We start from the raw sequence: 15,842 nt of genomic DNA on the forward strand, positions 1-15,842 counted from the left end.
GGCTTCTTCCCTTTGCAATAAGTAAGATGGAGTTGTCCCCCCTCGTTAGCCTGTGCAGTACAGCACTTAACTTCGTGCCATACCTTCTCTCAGAAACTTTTTTCTCTTCTGGATCAATACTTGAAACATTGAAGTCAATATTCCCAATAAGCCATGCTTAACCCTCTAACCCCTCCTCTCAGTGAGAAGTAACGCAGATATTCATTGCTACGTTATTGTTTGAAACTTGGGATAGCATCTCCTGAAAACTCTCAGTTACTCATCTCTAACAGCCTCACGCTCCTCTGACCTTTTCCTTCCCCGACTTCAGTTTAGTACGGAGTGCTGGCAACCTCACTCACCAGCAGCTGGTCCACGTTTGCGGCTTCTGCCCCCGCCTTCAGCCAAGGAGCATGGGAAGGGACGCAACATCCTCATCTGCCCTAGCCCGACTTGACAGAGCAGGTCCACACTGCACAACCAAAACTGGTAACGAAGTTTCCGTACTCTTCTAACTCACCGCAAGACGCTTGCGAACAGCTGCAGAGAAACTGGAATTTTGGCGTACCAAAAGGAGAAAACGGTACCTGATCCGCCCTGGAGGTACTTGTTTGTCAAAACTGACTACGTACTTGATTTAGAGGATATGCGTATACAAAACAGTCAATAAAACTATTCCAAAATTAAGCTAAGACCATCCTGCACTGAAAACGCTCTTCAGGGATTAGGATCGAAGTGGTAAGTTCAAACACCAATCAAGAAAACCCACAACCCTACTGAACTCCAAAGAAGCTTCCAGCAGGTGCCCAGGCTCTGATGGAATTCAGTCTTCATTCCTGATGAACCGTTAACGCGTCAGGCACACGACGAGCTCACATACGCGCTGAGCTCAGCATCTTCAGCAACGTCCTCACGCTGCAAGGCCCGACAGCACAACTACAGCAGCGAGCAGTGCTGCTGTCGGCAGCGTAGTAATGCCTCTGAAAGCCCTCGCAGGGCTGCGATGCTGGTCTCGGGCACGTCACGCCCACGTAACTTAATTCAGTTCTCTGCCCCGAATAAGCTTTTCTGGCATATGCAAGGCTATATTGGTAAAACCACCGGCACAGGGGAGCTACTTCTTCCTCTTGTAATTATGCCACAACTTCAGCCTCGACAAGACCAACAGACCCGCAAGAGGGGAACAAAGCACCTAGCGTAGATCTTACCTGACTCACCTCTACTAAGCAACAGAGCTTCAATTGCCAGTACGTTGGGTTGGGAATTTGCCTGGAAATTTGCATAAAATCAGCCACAGATGAGAGAAGGAGAAACAAAGGGAAATTCATCGAGTAACTTCACAACCATAAATGGGTGCAGGAAACCTGGGATACTTGCAAAGATTTACCGTGAATAGAACAAGAGGTTAAATTCGTCAAGTAAATTACTCGCAGAACATTCTTCCCCCAGCCCTAGCGAGCATTAGCGAGCCTGAGACAATAGATAATTCATTACCCACGCATCTCTGTCTGAGCAGGGCAACACAAGTCATTTGGCGTCTGTAGCCCTAATTAGGTGTCATTAAACAGACTGATGCTCGTTTTCCTGCTGCACGACCGAGAAGGCAATTTGTTTGTGTGATGCCATGGCAAAGGTGGAGGAAGCGTTAAAATCTGCTTTGGCTTTGCCTACCGTGACTGCAACTGCAACAAACCTGGGGTGGGAGTAAGGGGGTACAAGACGGGACGGGCTTTTGGCCACCTGCACCGCTCATGTGAGGTGTGCAAGCGTGCACAGCTGCTGACGTTCAGTTTGCTACGGAAAGCAGCGGGCCCTGCACAACACACAGTAAAGCAGTGGAAAGCCGGAGAGACGGAAGCATAAAATCCCAACATCTGGGAAAAAACCTCCTTAATGAGGTATCTTACACCTTTCTGTGTTTTACGCACTGCTTCTCATTACAAGAGAAGTGCATAAGCCAGAGCCCACGGAGGTCAAGGTAACGCTTGCTAGAGAATCGCTCGGTGCCTCGGCATCGCTGCGCGGTGCCTCTCCGCGCAGCCGAGCGGCCCCGGGCGGAACCGGATCCCCACGCCTCCCGGAGGCAGGGCAGTTGCCCCCAGAGCGGGTTCGGCGGGCTCCGGCTGCAGCTCCCCGCTGCCTCTGTAGTTAATAAAAACTCTGCTGCGAGACCAAGTTAGGCGAGACACTGGCAGTATCTCCTGCTTTGGTTTGCAGGTAACTACTCTTTTTACCGAACATTTCAGCTGGAGCCCCAGAGCTGAAACAACCCAGTGTTTTGGAGCTGCTCCAATACATGGCTTCTGACGAGTACATTCTGCTAAATCCGAGGCCTGTTTGTGGTTTGGGGATGTAAGAGCATATAACCAAATATTTTTGTTATATCTGAACCCATCTCCTGTTTGGTTTTCTTTGTACTTCAAACTAAATATTTACCAACGCACCAGAACAGCTGATGTTGTTGTCTCAAGCAGGTGTTTCTTTTTCTATGGGGCGATGTAAACGTTTTAGATATCACATAAGGACATTTACCAGGCAGACCCAGTTTTGAATCTGGATGAAGGAACACCACGTGAAGATGCTTCGATAAACTGCTAAAGGCAATAAATGTTTGCAGAATTACTGCTAGCCAAAGCACCGTATCAGATCCCCGAACATACTGAGCGACGACACGGAACCCGACCAGGTGCCTTACAGAACAACCCTCTCCCCCGGGGCTGAGCTACCTGCCCCCCGGGATTACGGATCCTGCCCGCACCGATAGTTCATTCAGGCAGCGGCCCCCAGACTGCTCCTGCACAGGAGCTGCTCGCGCGGTGCAACGGCCACCACGGTGCCGTGCTCTGCTCAGTGCCGTCCGCCGCTACTCCAAAGCCACGTCGGCATCCCGTACGCCACACCGAATGCTGTCTGTTGCCCAAAACATTCTGGAACGACCACCCAGAATCACTGATATTGAAACACTGAAAAACGTGGAAACAGCCCTACGGGCTGCACTTCAGAGAGCGGTTAGTAAGAGAGACTGTTCCGGTAACCACACCTAACCAAGGGGACTGACGCTACGCTGCCCTCTCAAGGCTTCACCGCTAGTGCAAATGTTGATAACAGCCACCTTCTGAGATTGCCTTTGAAACCTGCGTCTTTCAGTAACAGGTTTGTGGCGACAGCATTTCTAGTTAGGACAGCAGCCACAGTTTGTTAAATTGAAGGTAGACACCAGTACAAAAACTGGAAGTTTTATCTATCTTACTGCAGAATTTGCAAATGCCACAACTAGGAGGAGCCTCGGCCTTGCTTGGCAGCTCCGTGGCAGAAGCCAGCCCTGCTTCACTGTGCTGCTGGCCCCTGCTGTCAAGCCACTCAAAATGACAAAACTCGGGTCTCTCCTTAAAAACTCCCTCCCAGTTCGCAGACCAGAGCTGCACTTCCCGGGCCAGGACAGGAGCTAAGCAACATCGCACGCATCGAGCATTTGGCCCGCACCACCTAAACACAGACATTCAGCCAGGTCCTCTCCGTGATGAGGAACCCGGCCCATCACAAGCCACCCGCGGCGAACCCGCAGCTCACCAAGAAGCAAACCGGGTAAACCCCAGTTTCTTCACCCAGGTTCGGTAAGCTCAAAGGACACTTCTGTCTGGGACTCCAAAAGAACCTAAGACAGCCTAAAACCAACAGCGCACCAAAACTGGGTCGGGCTCGCATACTTGCATCCTCCAAGGATGCCTTTAATATGCCACTGCAGGCAAAGAGCACTTTCCTCAAGGCTGTTCTTGTTTTGCTGCCTTCAGCTTACTCCTGAACAACCGAGAGCCCGGGAGAACACGGGAGCGCTACAAAGCCACTTAAGACTTGGAGGAGAAACCTAAGGAAAGATTACTTGCTATTTGTCTCGTGAAGGGAATACAGCAATATTCACCGAAATCATTGGGTGGAAGGTTTAAAATAGCCAGGAAGATGACCTCGGCAGAGCGAGCTGGGAATGCCAGAAAGTACCGAGATGCGGAAGGCAGCCGGGCAGAGCGACAGGCGACAGGCACGCGGGGCTGAACGGGCACGGGTACGGCTGCCAGCCCACAGGCGCTGCAGAAGCTTCATCGTCGCCGCCAGCTCAGGAAAGGAGGCCGTTTCGCCGGGAGCGGGGTGGCATCACAGCATCGGAGCAGTCCCATATACAAGTCCACAAAGCTTGAATTTAGCCAAGCTACGACAGTCTTCTCTGAGGTTGCTGCCAAGTAAAGTAGTTTGTACTGTTTTGACTGAAGTCAGCAGTGAAATCGTTACTGGTATAGTTTCATTTACCAATAAAAGTAAGCCCAAACGTTTTCTTACAGAAAACCTGTGTTTATGTTTTCATCAAGACCCCATTGCAAACATGATCTCGATAGAAATAATAACCAACAGCCCTTAAAATAGACTCAGGGCAAAATCTAAGGGGGTGGAAAGACAGGGAAAGGAATTCAGTTTGCATGTCTGCAAAGGAAACAACATTCACTTCTTAGACAAAATCGTTCCCTTTTAAATGTACCTCTTTTCTGAGCCACAGAAAGCAAGGTGCCTTCTCTCCGCCCTCTCATCAGCCGGGAAGGTACAGTGTCTCACAGACCGCCTCGTCGGCAAAGGCAGATACGCCTCTACACGTCCTGACAAGCTAACACCATTTCCTCTCGAACCGAAACGGAACCAGGTTACGCTCCTACATGAAAAGCACGTATAGCGGCTGCAAACTGCATCGGTCCTATCAAGCTCCTGGTTACTTGTCTACATCATATTTGTGGTGGTGGCGATTATTCCTGAAATACTTAGGGGCTCAGGCAAGGCTCTGTACATGTATTTCAAAAATACGGTTCTTGCCATGAAGAATTTTTGGTCTGCCATGAGATCCAACTGCGCTGGTTACTCTACACCCGTACTGTCCTCCAAACAGCATCACTGCTGCTAGCGCAAGCATCTTTTGCCATTGGCTACTCAAGCTGACACCGCGGCAGATATAAACAAGGTAAAACCACTAAACGTGTCTCAATTGGTCTGTTTTCTGCCAATAGCCTACTGGACACAACCCCATCCTTATACTTTCCATATGTTCCCACCTCACCCAAGACTGCAGGACAGAACTGCTCATTGCTTTCTAGTATCTTGCTTCAGAGTTGGTGCTTGGTGCATTGATGCTTCCTTTACTTACTGAACCTTTACTTAAAACCTCTCCGAATTTGCAACTTTGAGCTTTCCGAGATGCTCTTCACAGTCGTGCTTCCCAAACAAAACCACATCTCGCCTACTACCCACTGGAACGGTGTGGGGTGATACTAGGCCTGTTTCTCTAGAGAGGGGGATCTGAAACAGATGTTATAATGGAAATGCCCATTACTTTCAAGTACCCTTAATCTGAGACGCCCCAAACTCTCAGTTTTTTATATAGCACGTCCCAAACTGCAAGGCCAGCTCCCCTCGAGTGCAGACAGACTGGAAGCACGCCGCATTCCCGCAGAGCGCGCCCAGGGGACGAAGGCTGTGCTGGCAGCCTCCGGGCAGGAGGAGCTCGGGAGAGCGCTGGCACAAACGCTGTGCCGTGTTCAGGGGGAACCCTTTCTTCCCCCCGAAGCCGCTTTCCTCCCCGTGTGACGGTCCCCTGACATGTCCCCGGTGCGGCTTTCACAACCACGGGCCCTCTCAAAGACCCCTTAACGCCACCGCCCCGAACAGGCTGCTCCTGCGCGCACGAGAGGGGGCTGCAGAACACCGTCCTGTAAGCGTGATGCACGAGATCGGACGCCAGCCGTCCGGGCAGCCTCCTTTCTGGTCATTCTTACCCACTTAACTTCGCAGGTAAAACCCTTCCAATATGCAGACGACCACGAGTAATATGAAATGTGAAATACAGAGATATTGTTAAACGATATCCAGTTATCATTGCTGTCTCTCCTTTCTTTAGTATGGTTAGTATTATTTAGCTGAGAAGAAAAATCTCCCTATACAAGCATTTTCTAGGCTATTCCAAAGGCTGAAGCAATTACCACTTTATTAATTAACTATTAATTATAAGGCACTAACTAATACATGGACTACGAACTACTCCCTCCAGCTCTTGACTTCCACACTAGCATGGCTTGGGCTTATGCTTTTGTCACAAGGATGTAAGATGGATTTTGCTAAGTTCTGGCCTTTGTGGGCAGGAGAACCTTGGCTTTTGTCTTTCAGAGCGGCTACTCGCTTTTGGGGTCACAGAGGACAGCAGCAAACCCCACCAGAAGTAAGGACAGTTTTTGGTTTGGTCCTGGGAATCTTCAAGCCAAAGTCCTGAGGCCGGGGGGCCAGGACCCGCTCCCCGTTCGGGGCTGGGGGCTAGCGGCGCTCCGGCACGCAGTCGAGCACAGACGCGGGGATGGCTGCGTCCTCTCCTCTACCGAAGCAAGGCTCTGCCGTACAAATCCCGCAGTGCTTGATTATCCACGATTTTCTACTGAAAGCATGCATTGGTCATGCTCTGCACTTGCCTGCACGGGCAATAAGCTTCATCAGGCCAGATTCTCAGCTGGGGCGTTCCTCAGTTAATAAACTGAACTCTGTCGAGCCGTTTTACACCAGCTGCTAATGTGGCTTCTGGGTCTTTGTTTTTAATTGCCAACTAAATATAATCCTACAGATGTGTACTTTGGACTTGCTTCTACTAAGCCCTCCAGCTTTGAAATGGCCAAGGAAAGGAGAAAAGGCAAGAGCCGGTTCGCCGTTCGTGTCCGTGGGCGCACACCGGTCGCGTCCTACCGGCTCGCTCGCGGTACGAGGGGAGGCAAAGTGGGAGGACTTCGCCTCGCTCGCTCCTTGGGAAAGCCAGCCACAAAGCCCAAACGACTGTTCCTGATTTCAGGAGGCGTAAGACAGCTTCCATTTTCTCCTCACAGAGAAAATTGCAGCCAACAGCTTGGTTTTTAGCCAGAACTGTACATATGGATAAAATGGGGTCACCTCCCATTCTCAGGAATTCAACATTCATGCACAGCTGTTTGAGCTGGACCGATACCAGTGCGCGACGTACCCGCGAGGGTGGTACTGGATCTTTTAAGCTATGGAAGAAACCGAAAGGGTAAAAGGAAAAAAAAAAAAGAATGGGATCAGAATAATATTTCTGGTCTTTTGCAGCATTGTCAGGCAGAGAAATTTGGAACCCACAGTGTTAACACGTATAAGCTGCTTCGACAAGGGAATATATACTGTTAAATCTTGGGAGTTATTTAAAATGCCAGTGAGTATAATAGCAGTGCTCTGAAATAACCATTTCATCTGCCTACATTACTCTAAAATTAATGAATAATGAAGCGATGCCCTTCACATTCTCTTCCCTTTCCATTCCAAGATATATTGATCAGATGACATTTATTTAAGTTTGGGATAATGTATTAATTTCAAGATAATTATTCAATATACTTTTGTCACTGTTGATATGCTTCAATGTCATACAGGGGCCAGGGGATGAATAAACTGTTATCTGACATTGCTGGACAGGGTGCTAGAAATAAATGCAATTTTTCTCCTTGAGAATCACTGTCTTAGTTTTTCCTTTTCTCCCCCCCCCCCCCTTCGGTGGGGAGGGAGCATCGAGGAAGGCGTTCTGATGGAGCGGAGCCAGGCGAGACAGATACGGGGGGGTGGAGGGAGAGCGAGGACTGTGGGCTGAACTGCTCTTTCCTTGTCACTGGGGTCAGCCTGATGCTTAGCAAAGCTGACAGAGCCCATCCTTAGTGGATGCCACTGCAATATTAACACTCATTTGGAGCAGATGTGGCTAAAAGCATGAAACATTGAACAAACAGCTGCCACAGATCCAGTGCCATTGCATGAGCACTTATGTTCTATTAATGCAGTGTGTTCCCGGGGCCGGCAGGGCAGCCTTGATTCCGCTCCCTTCGCTGGCAGATGGGTCAAGCGGCGGCACCGCGGTGCCGCGGCACTCGCTCCTCTCGCGGCGTGTCAGGCGGCACCGCTCGCCGCGCTCAGCGCCCACCCGGCCCTTCGCACCACACCGCTCCAACCGCTCCTTGCGCACAGCGACACCATTTTTGCTCCAGATTTATTTGTACAGAGAAACGGTACCTCTTCTTTTAATCTTCAGTCTTTATGCGGTCCTCCACATATCACCACAGGAGACAGACAGCAAAATGGGACAGTAAAGATTCAAAAATCCCGGCTCAGCTTTGGGAGATCTCCAGCGTAAATCTGGAGTAAACCTGCTGACCCACACGGACTTATTTCTGGTGTGACTGAGAGCAGAAATCTTCGCTGTCGTGTGGGCGGAGGAGAAGACTAACAATATGAAAACCTGCCTGCACAAGTAACCAGAGAAAGAAGAAACACGCAGCAAGCAAGGCCTAGACAGCGTACTCTGTTACCTTAGATGTTAGCTGAATGCTCAAAATGGACACACAAAGACTGCAAGCACGTCCCTGGATCCCAAATAAAAGGACACCACGGATGGAGCTCTCAGTCTGAGCAAGTTCTTTGAAGCCAGCAGGCACGCAGGTAAGGGTATATTTGCAGGTTATGACAAAAGACACGTTTCTTAAAAATTCACCTCCTTGATCGTAAAAAGCCCACAACACAACCAGGGACACGAGCGCTGCCAAGTCTCTGGGCACGCAAGGAAGATGGCACTCGCTTCAAACTCACGCGCGCACACTGCGAACCCCGCGCCGTAACACCCCCGAGTTCACAGCTCTGACAGCGTACAAACCAACCTTTTCATAAATTACTCCAGCTCTTTTTGAGAGGACCCTGGGGCTGCTTCCAGAAGCGGAACCTCTGAGCAGATAATCAATTCGGTATCTCCAGAGGAGGGAAACAGGACTATATTTTGCCCCCACCTTGCTAAGCAGTCAGGAACGGGGCAGAGAACATTTTCTACGGCATTCCGTTCCTTGTGGCACTGGAGCTGGTCAGGACCTCAGTCTTCACCTCTCCTGTGCTAAGATGCCACACTGCTTGCTAGGAAGTCACAGACCACGGGTGCTACCGATTGACCAGTGCCAGTGGCTGGTGACGGGACGACGAATGATGCCACGCGACAAGGGGAAGGGATGCTGCACACACCGAGGACACGGCCGCTTACGCCGGGCCGAACCGCAGGGCTCGCAGAAGCGACGTAGGTCCAATGTCCGTCCTCCAGCAGGCTCTGCTGGACTAAAGAACAAGCATGCCTGGCGTCAAAGGAGAAGAGCCACACCACTCCTCTCGAATGGAAGGTCTAGTTATTCCACGCAACTCACCCTGCGAGTCATGGGAGCTTTAGGAGAGACCTCTGCTACAAACAGCAACTCTCCCCTGGGCTTAACAGCACAAGGAGGAGAGGCTGCCGGCAGCACCAGCCTCGCCCTCTCCTCTCCTGGCAGCACCGCGGCTCCCTGCAACGCAGCCAGCCGTCGGCTGCAGGCTGGGAGGAAGCGTGGAGCTTGCTGCCCCTCACGTGCCCGCGTACAGCCGGGTCCCCGGGAGGCGCACACGTATCCGCACGCTAACGTAGGCCTCAGGGTTGCCTCCTGCAGCGCCAGCTGGTAACGAAGGGGACTCTAATAGGTGTTTCCTTGGTGCGACGACAATGATAAAGGGGGTCCAATTTGCTCCGGGTCTTCTGCTCTTAAGTAATTTTGATGCGACAAATCTACTGCTATTTAAGGATCTACCTAATGCGCCACTTCTCAGAAAGAAACGCTTCAACAGCAAGAGTACAACACATAGGAAAACTTAGCTGAAGGCCACAACAGCGAGTAGACTCGCTGACTTAGCAGGCTTGCGTTCAACCGTGGCAGGGAGTTAGGCTCAGAAACAAGAAAAAGTGCCGGGGGGGGGGGGGGGGGGGAGGGAAGTACAGTGCGGTCAAGTAAAGGCAATGGGCCTATACTAGGATCCCTGAGGGCTGAAGGAGACTAACGGCATCAACTTGAGACTTGTGTACCCGTAACCAGCTCTTGTCTAGGTAAACACCTCGTAATCAGTGGGACTAATCCCCCTACACACCAGTGAGTCTTGCAAGGACACGTGGATAAGGGACTTGGACTTGAACTCGGACCTCTTGCTGCGTGCCTGCACCGCACGGGGCAGCATCCCCAGGGAGCTGAGTTTACCGTAGGGAGGAACGCTCCGGAGCAGCTGTGGGCATTCACATCCTGCCCCTCCAGAGCTGCAACAGCCCTTCTCCTTCTCTCAGGCAGAAACGAAGAAAAAAACTGAAGGGAATATACATCGCTATTTGGGGGTTAATGCCTTGTGACTTTTACCTTACCAAATCTACGTGACAAATTTCAGGGGGGGTGAGCTCACTGCCTTTAAAAAAGTTCTACTGCTGACACATCTGAAGCTGTGAAAATAAGCACCCAAGTATATATACCCTGTCAGGCAAGCCAAATTTTCTAACATACCGGGACTGGAGAATTTTCACTGCGGATCTCAAAAGCTGACTTGAATGAGAACTATGGAGAACAGACGACACTAGTCACCTCCTCAGAAACATCCCAGCACTTGCGTGAGAGACGGGGCGACGCCGCTTACCCCGCAACATCCTTTAGCCAGCAAAGATGCTAGTGCCGTGCTTCCCAGGCTGCAGACGCGCGGCTCGCGGGGGACAGCGAGCGCTAACAGCCGCATCAGCACCACGGGCTGCGTGAGGACAGGGGACCACACCGGGCAGGAGCTCCCTAGAGAAGAGACGCATCAGGCTCCGCTCGATGACGGCCAGCTCCTCATGTGTACGCCATGTCAGGATTTGAGGGTTTTCTTACTTTTTTTTTTTTTTTTCTTCTGTATTTTAAGATGGCCATCTCTTCACCTGTTACTTATCTGAGCTCTCCTATCAAAAATAAGTTCAGGTAGTAAAAAGAAGTTAAGCCTGCTGAGAGAAACACTACTAATTTACCATTAATTACCATAAAGCACCCTGAAGCAGGAGTCCTATTTCAAAAGGAAAAAGAATATCTTGTCTTGTTGTATTTAAGAACTAACTCCTGAAGAGGGCCGAAAGCAAAGAGAACAAAAAGAGCAAGAGGCATGGGTGAACCTGTAACTTAAGTACTATTTCCAACAGAACACGCTGCCAAGAGGGCAGAAAACGAAAAGACGCTGATAGCGAGGACCCTAATCCCCGTCACCGCTTCGCTTCCGTCTCCTCCACCGTGCTGGTGGTCACCGACAAGACCCTCACCCTGCCTTCAGCGCCCAACAGGACCCTGTTTCAGTACGTCTGTAAAGGACCTTTCTGGAGCCTGCAGATTTCCAGCAGCTTAACCGAGATGACATTTGTCATTGTTATTATTTTGCAAGTAAGTCAGCTGCCGTATTTCCCCACCCAGCACCAGGTATTTGCTATTCGGGTTCTCGAACGCAAAAGCGGCCGCTGCGAGCTGTGAGACAAGCCGCACAGGGGGACGCGTGACTCGGGTTTCTGGTACGGCGTGCTGCGACACAACGCGCGTTCTCCCTTAGGTGCAGCACCTCACGCTTGGCTTTGCAGCCTGTGCTGTTTGCCAGCTGACAGGGATTCTGGTTTTCCTCTCGCTTGTCCTAGTTCACCAAGGGTACTTTCAGTTGTGCCGAACCCTGCCTTTTATTTTTATTACCCTTTGATGCCTGCATTTGCATAAGCCACAAAGGTAAAAAATAAAAACCAGTTAAGAACGGGTCAGTAACACAGGGCAAGCCTTCTGTTCTCAAGCGAAGCGAGAGGCCCCGGCAGTAGAAAGCACACGGTGGCACATTACACTGACGCACCGCCAGAGCATCTCCTCCCTCCCTCGGCATCGAGCACCCGATGCCACAGCAGCATAACGAGGTGTCGTTGCCATCGTTAGCGACACGACGGACTGGCCGCCAGTAACTCACCCGATGGTCACGTCTGCCCTCTGTTCACCTCCCTCCACCTTTCGAGCGTGCTCCTAACCCTCAGACTCCAAGCAGCACAGTCTATAAATCAAACTGTCAGCAGTTCCTCTTCAAAATGAACAAAATCGCGTACTTAACTTCCCTTTCCTGTGTCTGTCATCGTTCTGCCTAGCAAATCAGAAGCCGATATATATTTGTTATCTCCCTGACAGAATGGAGATGAGTCAGCGTCAGCAACTCCCCAAAGGATCCGAAATTCATACCAGCGACAACTCGTGCCTCTTCTGTTGCCTTTTCATCAGTTAGCATAATTCAGAAAGCTGTATTCCCCCACTCCTGCACGTGTCTCTTAGTTCTTACGTGTTCAAAGCTGACGAATAACCGGGCAAGGAAGAGGCTAAAAAGTTTCCCAAGGACTCTGTCTCTTCGCAGAGAGACCCGAACGGCCCCAGCAGACTACAAAACCAGCATCGCTAAAAGATACCGCTGAATCCCATGACAGCCCACAGCCAGGATGAATTTGCAAGTAGATGTCGTGCGCCTCACATGAATGAGCCACAGCCGATTCCCAGGATGCACATTAGCCTATATTCCTTGGAAGAGATGCTCCGAAATTATTTTGGGAGGCATTTGCAAAATGCCTATGTGACTTAGCAAGTCAATGAGAGTTGTATTTTTAATTCACAAAAAGCTTTTGCAAATGTCACTATATATATATATATAGATGGCTAATTTTAAAATATATTGGACGGCCACAGAAATACGTCTATGTTCTATGTCTACGATTCACAAAGCATCCCGAGGAAAAGGCCAGGGAACTTACATCCCGTTTATGCCGTATTTCCATAGGAAACAGCCACCTGCTCCTGAAGACTTCTGCAGACACGGCTGCCGTTGCTTCTAGCTTCCATGACCCATATGGACATTACAAGAAAGTCGGCAGCCCAAACTAGCCCCTGTGCCAACCTCTGTGTCTGACAGTGCTCGTTTTCTCGTCGGGCTTCAGCGAGTTCTGTGCCTCTTATAATATGGGGGCAGATACTGAAATGAACACACAAGTAGTTGAGCTACCAGGCCCTTTTCAATCTCAAGACCCTGGGTCAAGGCTTAAATTGATGGGAAACATGTAAACATAGCCCTTGCTCTTCACCCCACACTGGCTTTCCTCTTGAAATAACATACTCATCTCTTCATCCAGCCATGCAAGGCAATATAGAGACTGCACAGCCCCGGGCACTTTTTTGGTACCTCTGTTTTCCAACTAACCAAAAAAAAAAAAAAAAAATCAAAGTGGTTTGATATCTAGCGATGAAAACATGCAACAGCTAAGCAAGACTGTAAGAATGAAGACCAGGACGGACTCGTCCTGTGCACCGACCCGAGACGCCCTGGAGCACCAGAAAGCATCTGAGTGGCAGATATCCACCTCTCGGCAACAAGTTCTCAACTGCTGCCCTCCTGCCTTCCTTTCAAATCCCACAGGGAACCTGTACAAACTCTGTAGCCGTTGGCTTCAGGTTCTTAAACGCATTTCCTTTCAGTGTTTCATCGCCTAATAGAAAAAAAAAACCAAACCAACCCCAAACAATAACACCACAACCAAAGCCTGCAGCCAAGAGTACAGCTTTCACATTCATTTCTTTCAAGGGTTTGTCTTTAGCCTTTGAATAAAGGGAAGAAAATCTGTACGATAAGCAAGGTTATTCTGATCGCGTTTGACAGCTTTAAAGTGCACCCGTTTCTCCTCAAGAGACTTTGATCCTCTGGCTAACAGGACTTGCAGTTGCAGAAAATTACCTTGTCATCCGCAACACGGTGTTACAGGCTGGTATTGACGGTGCAAAGTGCCAGTAACCGAGGCACAGCCCAGCAAGGCTAAATAATTAATAACGCAAACCGGCTGCCCCGCTCCTCTCACCGAGCAGATGCAGCCCAAGCCGACTGCTCGCTAGGACCCTTGTCTTGCCCCGGCTCAGCAATCTCAACGCTTACTCCAGAGACGTACCAGGACGAAACCAGGTCCATCAATAAAGAGCAGGGAGCCAAAAACGGGCGCATGGAAACCCTGCAGGAATTTGCCAGCGACTGTATTCGCTGGCAGGCCATGAAAGAAGCGTCTGTGCTTCCACTTTGAACGAAGGCTCTATCAAAGAGAATCCCCCAAGCCAAAGGTCAGTGACTAACCCACTGAGCTGTAGCACAGTATATCACTTACTCCGCCTTGTAATAACACATGGAGGCACAGGGGAAAAAAAGACAGAAAATCTATCCTGGCAGAAATAACACCTCTGGCTACTGGGTATGAAAAGTGCATTTCTAAAAGCCGTTTCGTGATTGAGATGAAGCAGGGAAGGCAGTGAAAAGCCGAACCATCTGAAGGGTGAGGATACTAGGTGAAGTAGGCAGGTGAGGGGAGAAGTACCACATTTCTGTGTTTGGCTGCGTGCAGCTTTACAGCAATGCCCAGCCCCCTTTAACGCCCAACGGAGCGTCTCCGTGGCGCGGCTCAGACTCTCCAGCTGCTGGAAATGTCTCGCAGGATGGAAAAAGGACATGGACAAAAGTGACAAGGCAAAATTTTTAGCAGATCACTCTCCTAGCTTCCCCCCACTCCTTAGATGTTCCTAGGCCTTACCGCCTGGCTGCCTCCCCTGTCTCTGTTTACCACGACTGGAAGAAGCAATCTGGTTTGCCAAGTTTGCCCAAATTCACCTGACGTTTTGTGCTCAAGAAACGGCACTGTACATCTCAGATGAGCCTACGCCTTTCCATTTCGTAACTGTAGGACAAAGCACTCAGCCTACGCTCACCTCCTTCGGTCGGTGCTGATGAATCCATGGTCGTGCTTTGCTCCTTCTGCCTTTATCAGAAGTTTGTTCTATTCTAGCCTTAAAATGAGCCCTGAACGCTCTTAACACGTTTCAGATCAAACACAAATATCAAAGCCAAAGCAATTTGCATCTATCAGCTGTAATCAGGATCACTGGCAACGCTGCTGTGGCATTCTGGGCTTCGCCTGCCCCGCGAGTTCAAAGGCTACAGCAATAACCATTAGCATATTTCCACAGACAGGGCGAGCAAACGAGTGAATATTTAAGCAGTGCCAAAATATCACCACGCTCCTCCTCTGCCTCAGAATTGGACTTGTCAGTTCCTAAATTGTGTGCGTTTTCAAGCAGTGCGGCTCACCGTCTGAAAAGCCATCGCACCGTCCCCATTTCTATAGCAAATTGCTTCGTAAATGTGAAGTTAAGGGATAACGTTACATTTCCCACTGCAATTAGGCAGTGCCTCCTGAGAGACAGGAATTACGCGTTCCATATAGAGTTCGTTATTTACCAGGGAGGAAGCTGGAAAGGTTTGTGCTTCCACAAGCAAATGGGTACAAATAAAATCTGGGGGGCAACTGCAGAATGCTTTTACCTCTTCCATTCACGGGGAAGCTCTCCGCTGACACCACATTTCAGCGGTAACCAAGTAAGAATGAGCAAGACTATTTTTACTGACGAAATGAGTACAGGTACATAGATTAAGTGCCGTCTCGGATAAAAAGGAAAAGCAGAATGAAGACAAGCAAATAGATTTCTGTCAGGAGTCACCACCACGTGTCAGACGGCGGAGCCACCTTCGCAGCGCCGAGGTGCCACGCAGTGAGGGCCGGGGGCAATCTTTACCCAGGCCACACCGTTCAGACGGCTCGGGGCTGCCTGCTTCTCCAGGAGACAGCCGTTGCTGGTAAAGTAGTAAGACAAAGCTGGAATCAAGCCAGCCTAGAAGTTTCCTTGTAATTGCAGGTTTACCACAAGTCGCTTCTTTAGTAAGCAACACCTAAGTAGGAAGCCATGACAAAGTCTTAGCAGAACTCTGGGAGCCCTGCATTCATTAAACGGGTCATGCTGCGGTACCGAAGGCTGGGGGCAATGCAGTATAGACAAGGGAAAACATCAGGCTGCTAACTCAGAGCATGCTACATCGCAAGAACGCACCCACGTACTGAAAAA

This window comes from Platalea leucorodia (assembly GCF_965183815.1).
Source record: "Platalea leucorodia genome assembly, chromosome: 6".
Taxonomy (NCBI): domain Eukaryota; kingdom Metazoa; phylum Chordata; class Aves; order Pelecaniformes; family Threskiornithidae; genus Platalea; species Platalea leucorodia.